Below are 15,365 nucleotides of genomic sequence, written 5' to 3' on the forward strand. Positions count from 1 at the left end.
AGCTTTCATAGAACGTCTCTAGAAAGGATACAGAATGTACTATAGACACATCACTGCATTCATGACAGCTAGAAGTGTACAGGAAGGCCAAGAATTCGCGTGTCCCGGGCCCGTTTTGTCGAAGAAGTAAACCAGTAAACTACAGGTTTTCAGACATAGCCACACTGCGTTTGGAACACTGATCAAAATGGACTTAATTATGAATTATTTTCTGGTGCGACACTCTGTAAAACAAAGAGAAAAATCAACAGTTGCCTTGGCCCAGTCTGCACACAACACAACTCACTGTTATACAAAAGGTGGTTAACGTTCAGTGAGTGGACATCTAAAAATGACTGTAAATTTACCTTCAGAAAAAAACTTTCGGCCTGGAAGTTAAAAAGGCTATTGAAGACAGTCTTCCAACAAACATAGACTTGGAGGCTACCACAAGTGGGAAAACGTTAAAATACTATTAGAAAGTCCTTTATCGTGAGTATTGTTAGAGACAGTGCCGCATATAACCAGAAGTGTATACTACTTTGTGATCTTGGAGTGCTCACAAGGACACAACAATAGGAAATGATTCATTGATTCATTTGCGGATAGAGATACTGAACGCATGATCGTTCCACCAAAAGCAACAAAATATGTACTGCCTTTGGATGTATATTCCTTCAGACAGTATAAAATTTATGCAAGATGGATAACAGCCTCTACAAGGACCCTCTGCACTGACTTCGACACAAAATTAGGGAGTCAAATTTTTTTAATGAAAATGCATTCAGTTATTCAAAAACAGCTCTCTGCTCCAGTGTATCAGCCTATGCCCGACAATTGTCCGGCTACAGTACTCCCTCACATGTTGCTGAATTCAAGAATGTGATTCAAGTGGAACTTGCGAGTCTGGGGATTGTTAACATACGGCTTTCGCCAAATGTGCCTATTGTGTGAGTCTGCATATTGTTTCACGCATTTTGTTGAGGAATTTCATGCATATTTTTAAAGTTCGTTAGTGAGCAAACTAACGGTAACACAGTCGAATGCTTTCACCATTACAGTGGTACGTAAAACTTCTAAGCACAACTGTAACACAGAATTTTTGGTCGAACCCATACACTTCCCTTGTCAGAAAGGCTGCGACATTTTGTACAGCTTTCTTGTACGCCTTTTTAGGAGCAGTTGTGATTCCAACAGCTGTACTTAATACAGAAAACCTATCTGTTGGTGATGGTCTCAATCTTGAGCAGAAAGCATTCACATTATCATCTGCCCTAAGATTTCTGATTGCCTCGCATGCAATGTGTAACAGCTGTATCTTTCCGCGAACATACACCACTAAGAACTATTATGAACTGAGCTTTTCGCGTGCGCGCCATTCAGCAGCAGGTTTCTATCTCAGAGGGAGTTTCCCAAGTTATTGCATCTGGCTATAGCTAAAGATTTACAGGTTGTTTGCTTAACTAGGTTGAGATTACACACTCCTTTTGACAATTACAGTTTCTTTGATATTATTGCAGCACAATTCTACTGATAATGTTTAAAGTAGCAAAACAGTAAAGCAATAAAATTGCGACAATCTTACAGAATAGGTAAATACAATATATGTCGTAACAGAAGTACAAAGACATTTCACAAAACAAATATAAAGCTGTATTAGAAGCGTGTGAGGTGTCGTGTAGTCCCGTTACGACTGAAGTGGAGGACATAGTTGTGGCTAACGAAAATGGAATGGAGGGGAGTGCGGCGTACAACGAGTTGAATATATGACAGTCCAAAGAAGTTCTGTACTGGATTGAGTGAGGGTGCCGATATCGATCCCGTACTTGACGGATCGAAGCTACCCTCGCGCATCTTCGCTACAGTGCAGAGGCGTCGCTGACGGGGGTGCCCTATAGTCCTAGAACGCACAGTTTCGTGCAATGGGGTGAATTGCGGCAGAGCCATCAAGCGAGTAGATGGCGTATGAATGTGAGAAAAGCGATCGTAGTTAAAGTGATAATTTTGAAGCAGAGCATTAATATCGTATCAGTGGCATTGTTATACAATTGTAACGCCACCGTACTGTAACGAATCGGCAATGGTATACTCATTTAAACTGGTGATAAATGAGTGGATGTAATTGGAGTGCGAATGAGATCAGATCAAGTAGAGGCGTGATACTTGAAATTAATGTAAAATCGTACAAAAGTGTTCACCTATTCCAAACTTCTTCATTATTATCAGAATGTTTTGCAAAGGACCAAGTTACATTTCAGTGTGGGAGAATGGAGAAGGTATGCGTCGTATACACACGATCAGAACTTTAGTTATCGGCGCATATACATTGGGAATAAGTTCGCCCTCCTAACACTGGCTACTTATGAATGTCCGCCGCCTAATATTCCAACCAGTCACAGTATAATAAGTAATAATCAAGTATAAATCAACAAATGATACGGAGTAGCGCCTTAAAATTGTAAGAGATAACGAAAGAGAGAGATGGATACCGATTTGAAAGTGGGTGCTGTTAGAAACCCTTGAACATCAGCAATGTTGCGTATCGTTAAAGATCGAAAAGCGTGGAAAAGTCTGGAGGAGGTCGTTATTTTGCAGCAAGTGTCAAGAGACCATTGACGATGAACATCAACCACGGCCATATAACCGTGTGCCTCTTTCCAAACGCCAATGAATGGCCTTAAAAATGATATCGTTTCATTAAACAAGACATAGTTATTTCATGTTAAGTGTTAACAATACAGTGAAAAACTCTCTCTTTTTCATAGTATCAATTACTCAAAATCTTGTAACAATATCTTTCATCTTTTCTAGATTTTAATAGTTTCACACTGTGTAGGAACCAATAAACAGTATAATAATGAGACTAATTTTGTCTTGTGTAATTAAAGTATCAGCTCCTGAGACGGAGATGCGTCAATCAGCATCTATATGTTGATCTGCTATAATGCGCCGGCCGAGGTGGCCGAGCGGTTCTAGGCGCTTCAGTCCGGGACCGCGCGACTGCTGCGGTCGCAGGTTCGAATCCTGCCTAGGGCGTGGATGTGTGTGATATCCTTAGGTTAGTTAGGTTTAAGTAATTCTAAGTTCTAGAGGACTAATGACCTCAGATGTTACGTCCCATAGTGCTCAGAGCCATTTGAACCGATTTTTTGCTATAATGCTGTGTATTTATGTTACGGTGGAACCCCTTAGCCTCTATTTTTTCCTCGTTGCGACGGACACAGGAAAAGAGGAATGATAAAGAGTGCAAGAAGCAGCAGGACAGAGAGGGAGAACCTAAGCAAGAGTATTTGTACAAAGTTCTAAAATTTCGATAGAAGGGATTGTGATTTTTAATGCTGTATAAGCCCGCCCTTTCCAAAAGCTGCAATAGGCAGCTGACAAGGCTCTGTGACGGTAGTTGCCGCTGTCGTGTTTTAATGATACTGACAGAAGAAGGAGGAACAAGTGGGACTCTAACAGGTTTACCCTCTCTACTCAAGTCTTCCATTTTCGTGTCGCTCTGTAAGCAGCGTAGTGTTCAGGATACGTCAGATGTGTCTGTTTGCTGTTAGAGTAGATCAGATTATCTTTGTGGTGTGGAAGTGCGTTTACGGAGTTAGTAAGTGTTTCACCCTGAACAGTGAGATAGGTGGTAATTGTGAAACTGCTGGTGGAGTATTTTGGTACTGCAGAAGAAGAGTTTGTTATTTACGAACAAGTAAAGCAATAGTTGACAGATGAGGATACTGTAATAGCAGAAGTTACTAAACTTTTAACGGATGAAGAGATATCAGATGAAGAAAATGATAGAGCCACGGCAGTGAGGAATGAAGCAGTGTCATCAGTGGCCGATTTCTTGGGAAGCAGCGGTTCATCTTATCAGCCATCACCTCCTGGAAAACGAACTAAGTTTCCAGAAGGACATATGGCTGATACGCACAAGATTTGGGCAAAACAACCAAGGAAAAGGATGGGAATGTTGCTTCTCTCCGTCTGTGTAGTCCTGAATTGCAAATATGGCGCCGCACCTGAACGTTACAACTTTTGTTAACACAAAAAAGCAAAATAAAAGCAAGTCTGTGTTACGAATCTTTGAAAACAAGTTGGAACAACGTCATTCAGCAAACCCAAAAATTCTGCAGGATATGATACATTGTGAATTACGTTAATATTTTATAGCAAAGAGACAGGAAAACGCAAATAATACATGCCCGCACAAAGAGCCATTGGGCACTGAAAATGAAGAAGAGAATTGACCCTCACAATTCACTGCAGTTCAAAGCCGCGCGGAGTGGCCGCGAGGTTTGAGGCACCGTGTCACGGATTGCGAGGCCGCTCCCGCCGGAGTTTCGAGTCCTCCCTTGAGCACGGGTGTGTGTATTGTTCTTAGCATAAGTTAGTTTAAGTAGTGTGTAAGACTAGACACCGATGACCTCAGCAGTTTGGTCCCTTAGGAATTCGCACATATTTGAACATTTTTGACCACTTCAAAGCTTCTAACTAGTGGGTAAGAAAATTTGATTGTAAGAATAGCAATGTCTGTCGAAAGTAAGCTACAAAGTCAGCGAGCCTCTGGTTGAAGGGGATGCCGATATTCACCTAAAAGCTTATCAGTTCCTAGAGAAATCATGTCTGTCATTGAGGAAAAACGTCTGTCACCAGACCAAGTAATTAATGCTGACCAATCAAGATGTGATATCGAGTTGTGATCTGGACGGATTCTCGCAGTAAAGGGAAGTAGGCATGTCTTTGGTGCGGCTAGATCCTTAGCGGCAATCACACACTGATATATGATAATTCCTGGGTTTGTTATGAATGGTGCGCTCCTGCCTCATTTGTGTGTCATTGTAGCGGAGCCCAACGGCCATTTTACTGCAGATATAAATATAAATTTACCGAACAGCTAGCGGTTTGCTAACACATTTGCTAATATGACGAAGAGAGATTTAAAAATCTTCCTAGAACGAGTATTGTGACCAGACATACAAGAAACAACTAAAGCCTTTCTTTTGGTTGACTGCTGGACAGCTCATTCCAGCAAAGTGTACAGGTATTGTGCAATCTGCCGACGTTTGCAACTTCCACCAATACAAAAATTTCGTGATATTTATCATAGATACAATTATGGTATCTTCAGAGAATGACTTAACATGCGGCAAAGATCACTTCTTACGCCTTCATTCGTTTGTGTATTTCCAGTTCCCGGCGACAAGATTTTCCAACTTCATCAAATTTGCAGTTTTTTCAATGCGGATACACCAAAGAGATTCCTGTTTGAACACCCTTGGAGTACTTCTTCGAAGAACGATTAACGGAAGTGTGTTTCCATGAGAAATTTGAGCAACCTGCTTTCATCAAAAGTGCACACCGCGAGAACTGTCTATGCATTGGCCATGCTGTTATAGCTGACTTGCACATTTCTGCCTCCAATAGTGTAGTTAAGCAAGTAAACTCTGTTATAGAATGTTTCATGCCGTAGCATTGACTGTTTGTCTCAAATAATACATTTGTGCAATAAATCATTCATACTTACAATATTCTCTTCGTAACTTTGACGATTGATTTCTCCTGCTGTAATAGTCCATAGCAGCCACAATTTTTATGGTGTACGTATATTAGGTTGCACTATCAGCAGCGCTATGTATGAATACAGTTTGTGCGGCAACGTTTCCCTGACCTTGCCTCGTGAGTCGGCAGCTGCTATGCAGTCAATTGTTGGCGCGCTGAGACTGTGCCCCACCAATGACCTATGATTACCACAAGGACGTTGGTTAGCGAGGCACGTGGACGGGGGTGGGGGGGGGGGGGCAGGGGGGGGGGGACAGGGGGGCAGTGTGTTCCCCGGCCTCACACAGGCTGCTGGCTCTGCGGCGACAGCTGCCTCTGGCTACTGCACCGCCCGAATCATCTGTAGCAGAGGTGAGTTACCTGCAGTCATTCAGTCACTGTGAAGAGAGCTTTATACCTAACTATATAGGACACGCACTTTGAAGTTTCCATCCCACATTCCTGTTCTTTAAGGTGGACGTATGCGAAGTTTCAATATCTTGAAAAAAAAAATCCTTATAAAGTCCAAGGCTTTAAAGACAATATAACTAAATCTGGCACAGTTGTTAAAGAATACGTTTTCATGCTTATTGAAGTTACACGTTTTCAATTACAAACAACTGAAATTTTTTCTACAAGGTGAGACCAAACGTTCCTTTTTCGAAAAATCTATTAGAACGAATTACAAATATCTGTGGAACATAATACTGATATCTTCTTTTGCTAGATTTTCACAGCTCTCCAAATTTCTGTGAAAAAAGTATACCAAATCTTACGGCTTTTCTCTTACGTAAACGCCTTACTATTGTAGTAAATGAAAATTCCTTTCACAGAATGTTCCACTGTAGTATTGACTAACTTCATGCCAAATTTAAGTACTGTAATGCCAGAGTTTTTTGAGGGAAAGGTACATAAAGTTTCCAAAATGTAAGCTATGTCCAACGTGAATCAAAGGTTTCTCCATGTTCGGATTAGGCCTTATTTTATCTGGGTGAGCTAGTGCAAACCATATGCTTTATCATCTCCATCCTCTAGCAGCCTTTTCTTTGCTTGTACTCTAAGGTTAACCTGAATTTCAAACTGAGTAACAATAATCACAGCTGCATCAATTCTCGTGTTCGATTTCCTTCAATATCGATAGCGTGAAAGCTCGTGGATCAAATCTCAGCCTATTTACAGTTCGTAGTCTGTCAAGATTAGCACACTCAAAAACTAAACGCGCATCATACAATGCAACTTCACCAATAGTTGTCTTGGGGCGTGGTTTTCCTGTCACACAGTTGTAATTTTCATTAGGGTTTTCAGCTTCTCCGTGCTCACACCTTTGTAGAAGTTCTGGATCTGCTAAACACCGAAATATTCCTCATCCTGGAAGAAAACACAACAGGAATAAATAATATGAGGAAATACAGAACAACAGAGGGGCGTGACCCCGTGCAAGCTTCCGTTGATTATTATTTCTGTCATACTTAGAAACTGAAGAGGAACGTAATATTCAAAATATCAGACTTCAGTACCATGAAATAAATGAAGATCCAATAAAATATTTTTCACAGTTTTGGTTGCTTTCGCTTACGTCCCACCTTAACGAGATATTGCTAGCTATGCCGATTGTGCAAAGCTTCATTACCACCTCTAGAAATGATGCGCGGGAAAGACATTATTTCGGAGTTTTTTCCTTACTCTGCTTGATGCTGCGAAATAACAGAAGTCAAGTGTAAACGTAAGTGCGTTACTCTATGTGGGCCTTTTGAAGTAGCGGTACTGCGCAGTACAAATCAATAAAATCGAACATTTATCAGCCATATAGCTGTTTGCTTCGCATTCGCCGGTTGGAAATCCAAAGTTAGTAAATAATTGTAAGGAATCATATCCGTCACTTTCAAGAGCTGAGAATCTGATGGTCAGATGAATCACATACCGCTTGAACGTCGTAAACGCGAAGGCATCCCAAGACTAAAACCACAGGCGAAAGCGTCTATAAAGGGCTTCAGAGTCTATTAGACTATTAGTGGTCAAAGGTGTATGAAGTAGTGTGCTCGGCAGGGAAGTGTATGATACATCTGACATGGAGAAAGAAGGAATAGAAAGCACTGTGCAAAGTGGGTGTTGCATTTGTTAAACGCTGAGCAAAACCAAATGCTTCATTTACTACATAATGAGCAAACGCAAATGCCACATAACTTTTTCAGAAATGTTTCAGTTTCTTTTCTAGAGCCCAGATGCTTATGTTCACTAATTTTTGCAGTCTCTTAGACAAGGATTCAACAATTAATGTCAAAAACTAAACACCGTTCAAAACAATATATGGAAGCCTCCGACATTGCACCACAAGATGATGATGATTTCATGTACTGGGAAGGTTCTCGTCAGAGTTTCCTTGCATGCAAATAATATTCTGCTTTTGACTGCCTAACAAAAAGTAAACCACTAACAGGTGAACATTGTGAAAGTATTTTGGATGAAAAAAAGCGTTACAAGACACTTGGCTTTGTAAAATAACGAAAAGTCATATTTGTTCAAGCTCCGTTTGACTCCCACATACACTCACATTTAAATAAATTTCTAAGTGGACAAATTTTTGAGTCTATGAAAATTTTACGCAGAAAGGCTATTTTTAACTGCCCATTTACGTTCAAAAGTAACAATTTGTAACTATAGCTTCACACAAAGTATCCGCACAACACAAAAAAAGTCTGAAGGTTATATGTGCTGCGAAAAACGAAAAAATGTTCGTATCTCAGGTCTTGTGTTTTCACTTTATGTTATACGCGATTTCGACATAGGCTTACTGCCACTCTCCCTCACATGATATTTCCAAGTTACGCTACTCCGTAATAATACCAAAAACGGAGTAGCATTTATTTCTTGGTATTATTCTGTCTTTTTTATGGATAATTTAGGTTCAAAAACTGCCATGTAGCCACATCATTGTATTATACCTCAGCTCTGGGAATACAACAAAACTGAAAAGTATCATTCATTCCTACTGAGTGCAACCTGTTGTTTGTGGCTACAACATTTTTATTACAACGCTATCCTACATGACCTGAAACGGTTTTCAACACTTTATTGCTAACAAAATGAAGGAATGAAGGTTAAAGTTTAATATGCCGTCGACATCGAAGTCATTAGAGACGGAGCACAAGCTCGGATTGTTTCAAGGACGGGGAAGTAAAATCAGACACGCTCATTCAAAGGAGCCATCGTGGCATTTACCTGAAGCGATATAGGAAAATCATAAAAACGTAAACAAGGCTAGCCGAAAGCGAATTTTAGCCGTTGTCCTGCCGAATGTGAGTCCTGTGTGCTAACTATTACGCCACTCAGCTCGGCTTCGTTGCTGGTGTCCTACAACATATCTTCCAATCCTTGGACATATTCCTTGCCTCAAATCTGTTCCTCGTCACACTCCTTTTAGGCTCTCACAACTAGAAAGAGTTCTCAAACATCCCACATTTTTGACGTATTCTTTCCTTGGAGATTATTTCAGTGAAATGCAGACTTATGTGTCTGACCTTAGACCTTTTTCGAAGTAATGTTTGCGGAAGAGATGCAGTTCTTTCTAGCTGAATGTGGAATATACCATAGTCTTCTTGAAGCATAGATCTGTACTCCTCCATAGTAGTTAGGCTGCACCAGTTCTGGCAAAGAATACATTGTTGCCAGATTTCTGATGATCTCGTCAGTAGCGTCATTCATTGCTAGCCCCCAACCCTGCTGATAGAGGCGAATTGTCCTACATAGGAAATGGTGGGAAATTCAGAAACAATCCAGTTGTACTACAGGATTTTCCCTCTACTCCCATGACATCACGAGTGTCTTTGTCTTTATTTTAAACAAATACTAGAACAGTGAGCCCCCTTTCTGTAGTCTCAAAGTTCACCATCAGCCATACAGTAACTCGCCAGGCAGCATTTCACCAGAGACCAACGCAAAGCCGCTGTCGCCACCACTGCCACCTCCCACTTGTGCTAGCACAGAGCTGGGACTGCTGCAGCCACCAGTCACTAGCCAAGGTAGGGCTGGGCAGCCAGCCAACCACATCACCTGTGCTATGCCAATGACTAATTTCACAGAGATAGGGCTACGTCCACTTGTCTGTCTGTCATTTAAGTGTAGTTGTTCACATTTCAACACTTTCAGTGTGGTGTAAATACATCGCTTCTAATAGAAAGAGCATGTGTAGTGCAGATATACTCGTGCCTGCCCAATAAAATTTGAACACCTGCCCACTGCAAAAACTGAAGTGTAACACATCTCTTCCTGTAGGAAAGACGCTGGGCTGGTCACATTTAATGAAGTAGAATTTTAATAAAGTAGAATTTTCTTCAGATTGGTGTTATATGTTTTTACCCCTCAAGCTGGACTAGTTCTTACACTTTACGTGTTGTATAGGGCTGGAGAGGGCTGTCCGCCACTCAAAAAGTTCCCAAGAGTCACACAACTGACCTGAACACTACAGGCAGCTCATTTTTAAATAACACACTCCACTTACCCTTACTTTAAAAAAAAAGTGTAACTCAAGTGTGCTGCTTAAACGTTAATGACATGTGGCGTAGGATGGGATACAAGCACTTATTTAATTGCTTTACATGAAAATGGGACACACCCATGAACAGCTCACACCTCACTGGTGGGTAAGCTACATTTAGCCCACACAGCAGGGTATCACACCATACCACACTCAGTCATCCACTCACCAATCCACAACAGATGCCTAACTCTCTAATGCTAGCTCAATGGAAGCCACAGATGTACTGTTAGTTGGAATGACACATCATAACTTTTGGAGTTTAGACAGATAGATGTGTCCTCTCATCTGCCATGGGTTTCCACACGATCTGCATGTGGTGCCCGTGTGTATTCCACAGCTAGCATAATGTGAGATACTCCACCATTGCTATCCCCATCACACTCAATGATTGCAAACTTTAGTGAGAAAGGGTAAATGCATATATTTTGATCTAATTTCTAAATTGTTTTAATGATTGTCACCACACCTATATCGAGTTGAATCAAGACAGTACATTAAACTCCCCTCACACAATTCTCAAAAACAATCAGATTGGAGTTACAACTATGTATACACCAAGAACTGCTCTATTGTTCTATATGTCAACATAATGAGTGGTGTAAGAAACTCAACTCTACAGCGCCATTAGACTGCTGTTAAAGAAGTGCAAAAATCTTTACTCTTTTTGACATATTTCTGCAATATACAATAATGACAGATTTTGTCATTTATCAGTCTCAATTCAAGTGCCATACAGCTCAAAGTATCAAAGTATTCTGCAAGTATCAGTCATACGAATGAAAATTAGTTATGAGTTCTATCGAAAAATCATGCAGGAACTTATCAAGTGCTGTGTATCTCAAGAGTTCGACTACAGTGCTAAAAACAGTCCAGCGAGATGGTAGCACACACTGGCTGACAGACACAACACACATAGCTCACACAAGGCAGATCACTTTGCATAGTTCTGTGAAGCTTCCACCAACAATCATTGTTGAACTCAGCCTCATACACATCAACAACAAAAAACGTAGTCTTCAGAGTTAATGTGACATCAAAATAGCAAGTGTATAAGAAAAATAACTACAACATATGTAAAAATGTTAATATAGTACCTATTTATTCACTGTTCACCTTTAAAACTTGTATACAGCTTTTGAACTTACATGTCAGCAAGTGATGTTACAACAATAACGTTGTTATCATCATCATAATCATTATCTTCACACTTGTTACCACTGAAGTCACTTCCTGCAACAATAAAAATAACAAGGTTCCATTGCCCTTGACCAGCAATGAATATACAACACGCCAGAAAAAATGTTGTTCACATCACACATTGTGATGCTTGGGTGCATCACACAGCAGTATTGTTGCACAGGCATTCTATGATACATGTAAACATAGCAGTGTCACATGTAGAACTAAAACTCAACAGCATGCAAAGATTGTCCTTAGGTTAAGACACCTAATAATAACATCTCATTGTCATCACTGTCATCATTATACTCTGCAAGAGTGTGCAAAATGATACATGAAACCAATATTAAACTATTACATTCATGCAGTAACATTGCATGGGTGCATCGACATTGACAACACCTGAAACATGGTAGGTAGTAGCTCATAAAGATAGATCATGAATATTTCCATTACGCTTACTAATACAAAGCACCTATGACAGAATGTTATGTTCTATAGTTACATCAGGGAGTGTTGGTATCACGACATCATCCTCAATGACAACATCTACAGGTACACCAATAACTGATTGCTACTCATCTGATGATATATCAGTAGCTACCGCACTGTTGAATATACCAGTGTCAGCTATGGGAATAAAAACTCATCAAAAAGCATGTATGACTTCATCATAATTATGAGCAACCATGCAGATAAATAAATAAGTAATAAACATTAATATCTCTTGTGTCAACTAAACTCAATACTCACACTCCATTGGCTGGATATCCACATCCTCTTCAACAGATACTTCATTAATGAAATATTCCAGGTTCCCAAACACATCAGCAGCAGACAGCCAACACAGTCTAACACCAGTAGTGGCCTCTGTATAACAGCTAATAGAATGCTTCATTTTGTAATACAGTGCAATGACTGAATAAACCAACCATGCAGATAGTGAATTATATGTCATCAAGGATAAGGAAGAGAGGCATTGCTATGACCATTACTGCTATGCATCCAAAACCTTTTAGACGTAGCGTTCCTTATAAGGGAAGCAAAACAGACCATTTGTTTCACATCTCATTAGCAGACATCTGCCATACTTTTCGAACAATGCAGTACTCTTAGTCAGTGGTAAAATCGGAAAGCCTTATGTATCCCAAACATTGCTCCTGTCTTTAGCTAAAGTAAATAACAAGAGGACATAAAAAAGTTAATATGATGCTGCTGACTAAGTTCACAGAATTTTCACATGGAATAAGAAAGTGTTAGTGCCACAACTGAGTCACCTTTCATACTGTACATATTCATCCTGAGGTGACGAATGAAAATTTGTGCCAAGGCTGAGATTCGTAAACAGTTTCCCGCTCACTAGGCAGATGCACCGACCACTTTGCCACCCTGGCACAGTGAGTTTGCACAACTGCACGAACTACACTATCATACCTCCATTATTAATTCAATTACCCAATCATGCCTCAGCCCATTTGGCTTTCCCCAAAAGTCGAACAATATTGCACAGGCTCTCCAACTATATTGGAATAGGACTTCAGCATGGACCAAGGTCCACGATGATGCCTGAAACCCAGGCATATGTGCTTTAATGAAATGAAACTATATGGTTTCACAGACCTTTTCAAGTCCCAAACATCTATGATGTATGTATGCAAACTGAAGCAACAAATGAAAATTTGCACCACGTTTCATCTTCCTTACTTTTCGAATAAAGGAATCCTGTTAGACAATGACAAAATCAGAGACCCCACATTTCTTACGCTCGAACCCTAGAAACTGTTAGTGCTGCAACCAATGTGTGTACCAAACTTTTAGAAGAATGCAAACTTCTTAGATGGTGAAAAAATCAGAAAGCAGTAACCTTATGCAGACATTAATTTTAGAATAGAGGCCTCCTATAAACTCTTCAATACAATCTTAAATCTGATGTGATATTCTGTATTTTACTCATAAATTTGGAATTCGACCACTGATCGCAAATTGAGAGACAAACATCAGGATGGAAGGAAGATACCACCAGTTACTCCAGTCTTTGTAAAGGAAATGATGTACATAGTACAGTGTATAATATTAGTTTTGCTATGAATTTATGAAACTTTATAGTATTTAGTCGGCAATTGCAATGGTATCGTATAGCACTATGTACAGAACTCGCAGAAGAGGCTATTATCAATATTTGTATATATATGTGCACAGTTATGGAACTAAACGTCTAGGTGATAGATTTTTTCATGTACAGTTTCATCCAACAGATGACTGTAGCCAACCTCTTCTCCATCTATGAAGGTTGTGTTTTTACTCTCTACAACATATACAAGCTCAATGCAGGGGGCATTTAACCTTTTATAGGTATGGAATCACATCACAAGATTGATGTAGTGGTAATTTTGGAAAATCCACCATTTAGCAACATAAAAGTTGCGCTATCAGAATGATTTGTATCAGTTATGGTAGAATTCCGAACAAATAATTGCAGTATTCAATGGTCAAATGCCAGAAGTGTTACTGAATTGCCAAAGAATATGTGGGGGTGCTACCCAAGAACAGTGAAAATATACAACACCAATAATGCCTCGCAGTAAAGTCGCTTTCAGGAATTTACACTTCAGAAGAAGAAGAATTCATTGCTACAAATTTTGGTGAGTATTGTGCATCAGCAAGTAGTATTACGAACAATGTCATGGCATCAGTGGCTGACGTTGCTGCAGAATTATGTACATATTTGTACTTGTATGTGTTAAACAAATCTTTGCTAAGAATTTTGATGTGTTCTGTACTTCAGTACACCATATGTATCATACATCGGTGCCACTATCTGACAATGGTGCAGAGTTATGTGAATATTTGTGCTTATTGATATTCACAGCCATGTTATCACAGATATAAAAACGTGAAGAAAAGTGACTGTCTATCTCTCTAAACTGTGTTCATTTCCTTAGAAACTTCAGACATAGTGAATAAACTATGCAGTTATTATTAATAAAGTACAAATAACTTCTAGAATGATTTAGATGCTCTAGACAGGGAGGCAATCGAAAACATATCGAAAGTAGGAAATGAGAATTTTTACTTATGAGCAGGAGCGTATAGAACTGTAGATCAAGTTTAAACGAATAGTTATCCATGGGCAGAGTAATACATATCTAGTAGGACAGTTCATGATGTGAAGGACCACGATTTTATGGTCGAGTTCTTGCTTCGTTGAAGGGACTTAACACCATTTTACATAAGACGAAACTTAATAGATCATCTGTAAGAGAGTGAGACAGACTTAACAGTTATTGCAAGAAATACCATGTGTTGCAGTAAAGTTGTAGCAGAATGCACCGTGTTACAACAGAAATCGTAATAGAACGCCTCTCAATATGCATAGGTGTTCTATAGCTTTACACAGAGTACTCTCATAAGCGAGAGCCACGCACATCCAGTGCACAACAGGTGACTGCGTCTAGAGTCGGACTCTTTGCAGTCCAAGTTGTTCCTGTGTTGACGTGACATACTATATTTTACCCAAGATGAAACTTAATAGTTCAACTGTTGCTGGGTGTAATAGGAAGACTTAACGGTTTACACATTTTCAGTTGTTGTTGTGTTAGAGAATCTTAGCACTTCATCCTGTTCCAGCCATTGTTGGACAAGACAGTTCATTATCACTAGAAGAGACATAATGCATGTGTTGAATGATGTTGCTGAAGATTTAAATATCGACAGGTGAACCATGCAAAATGTCTGTTGGAAGAAGGAGAAGCGGCCGCACCTTCGTGAGTGCCACCCTAACAAGTGTTATGGTACCGTGAGATAGCCACGTGGGGTAGCATAACGTGGCACTGTACATACATATAGTTCCTGGCGCACTACCGCGTGTGTGCGATGTGCATTGTGAGTCTTCATACACAGTACCCAGGCTATACAGCGTGAAGGGCGAAAAACTGGATGCAGTACCTGAGCTATACAACGCACAAAGTCACATCTGGATGCAAAACCTGGCAATGTATGGGATAGCCGGATGATGCAATATGCAACATTGTACCGAGGCATGATATCTGGAGGGGTGCGGAATGGGATAGTGCTCTGGTACTCATGACGGGGCACCCATCCTTCCTCTTTCCCACAGACATTATGCATGTTTCATCTACAC

The 15,365-nt window shown here is 40.1% G+C and overlaps 1 protein-coding gene across 1 annotated transcript in view; it reads left to right on the top strand.

The window, feature by feature from the left end:
• Positions 1 to 5,807: 5,807 nt before the first annotated feature.
• Positions 5,808 to 15,365, top strand: part of LOC126458624 (uncharacterized) — a 65,104-nt gene continuing 55,546 nt past the window's right edge. Inside the window, exon 1 of the mRNA XM_050095791.1 lies at positions 5,808 to 5,880. The gene's annotated coding sequence lies outside the window, so the exon portion shown is untranslated. The remainder of the gene's footprint in view (positions 5,881 to 15,365) is intronic.

Source organism: Schistocerca serialis, chromosome 2 (assembly GCF_023864345.2).
Source record: "Schistocerca serialis cubense isolate TAMUIC-IGC-003099 chromosome 2, iqSchSeri2.2, whole genome shotgun sequence".
Taxonomy (NCBI): Eukaryota; Metazoa; Arthropoda; class Insecta; order Orthoptera; family Acrididae; genus Schistocerca; species Schistocerca serialis.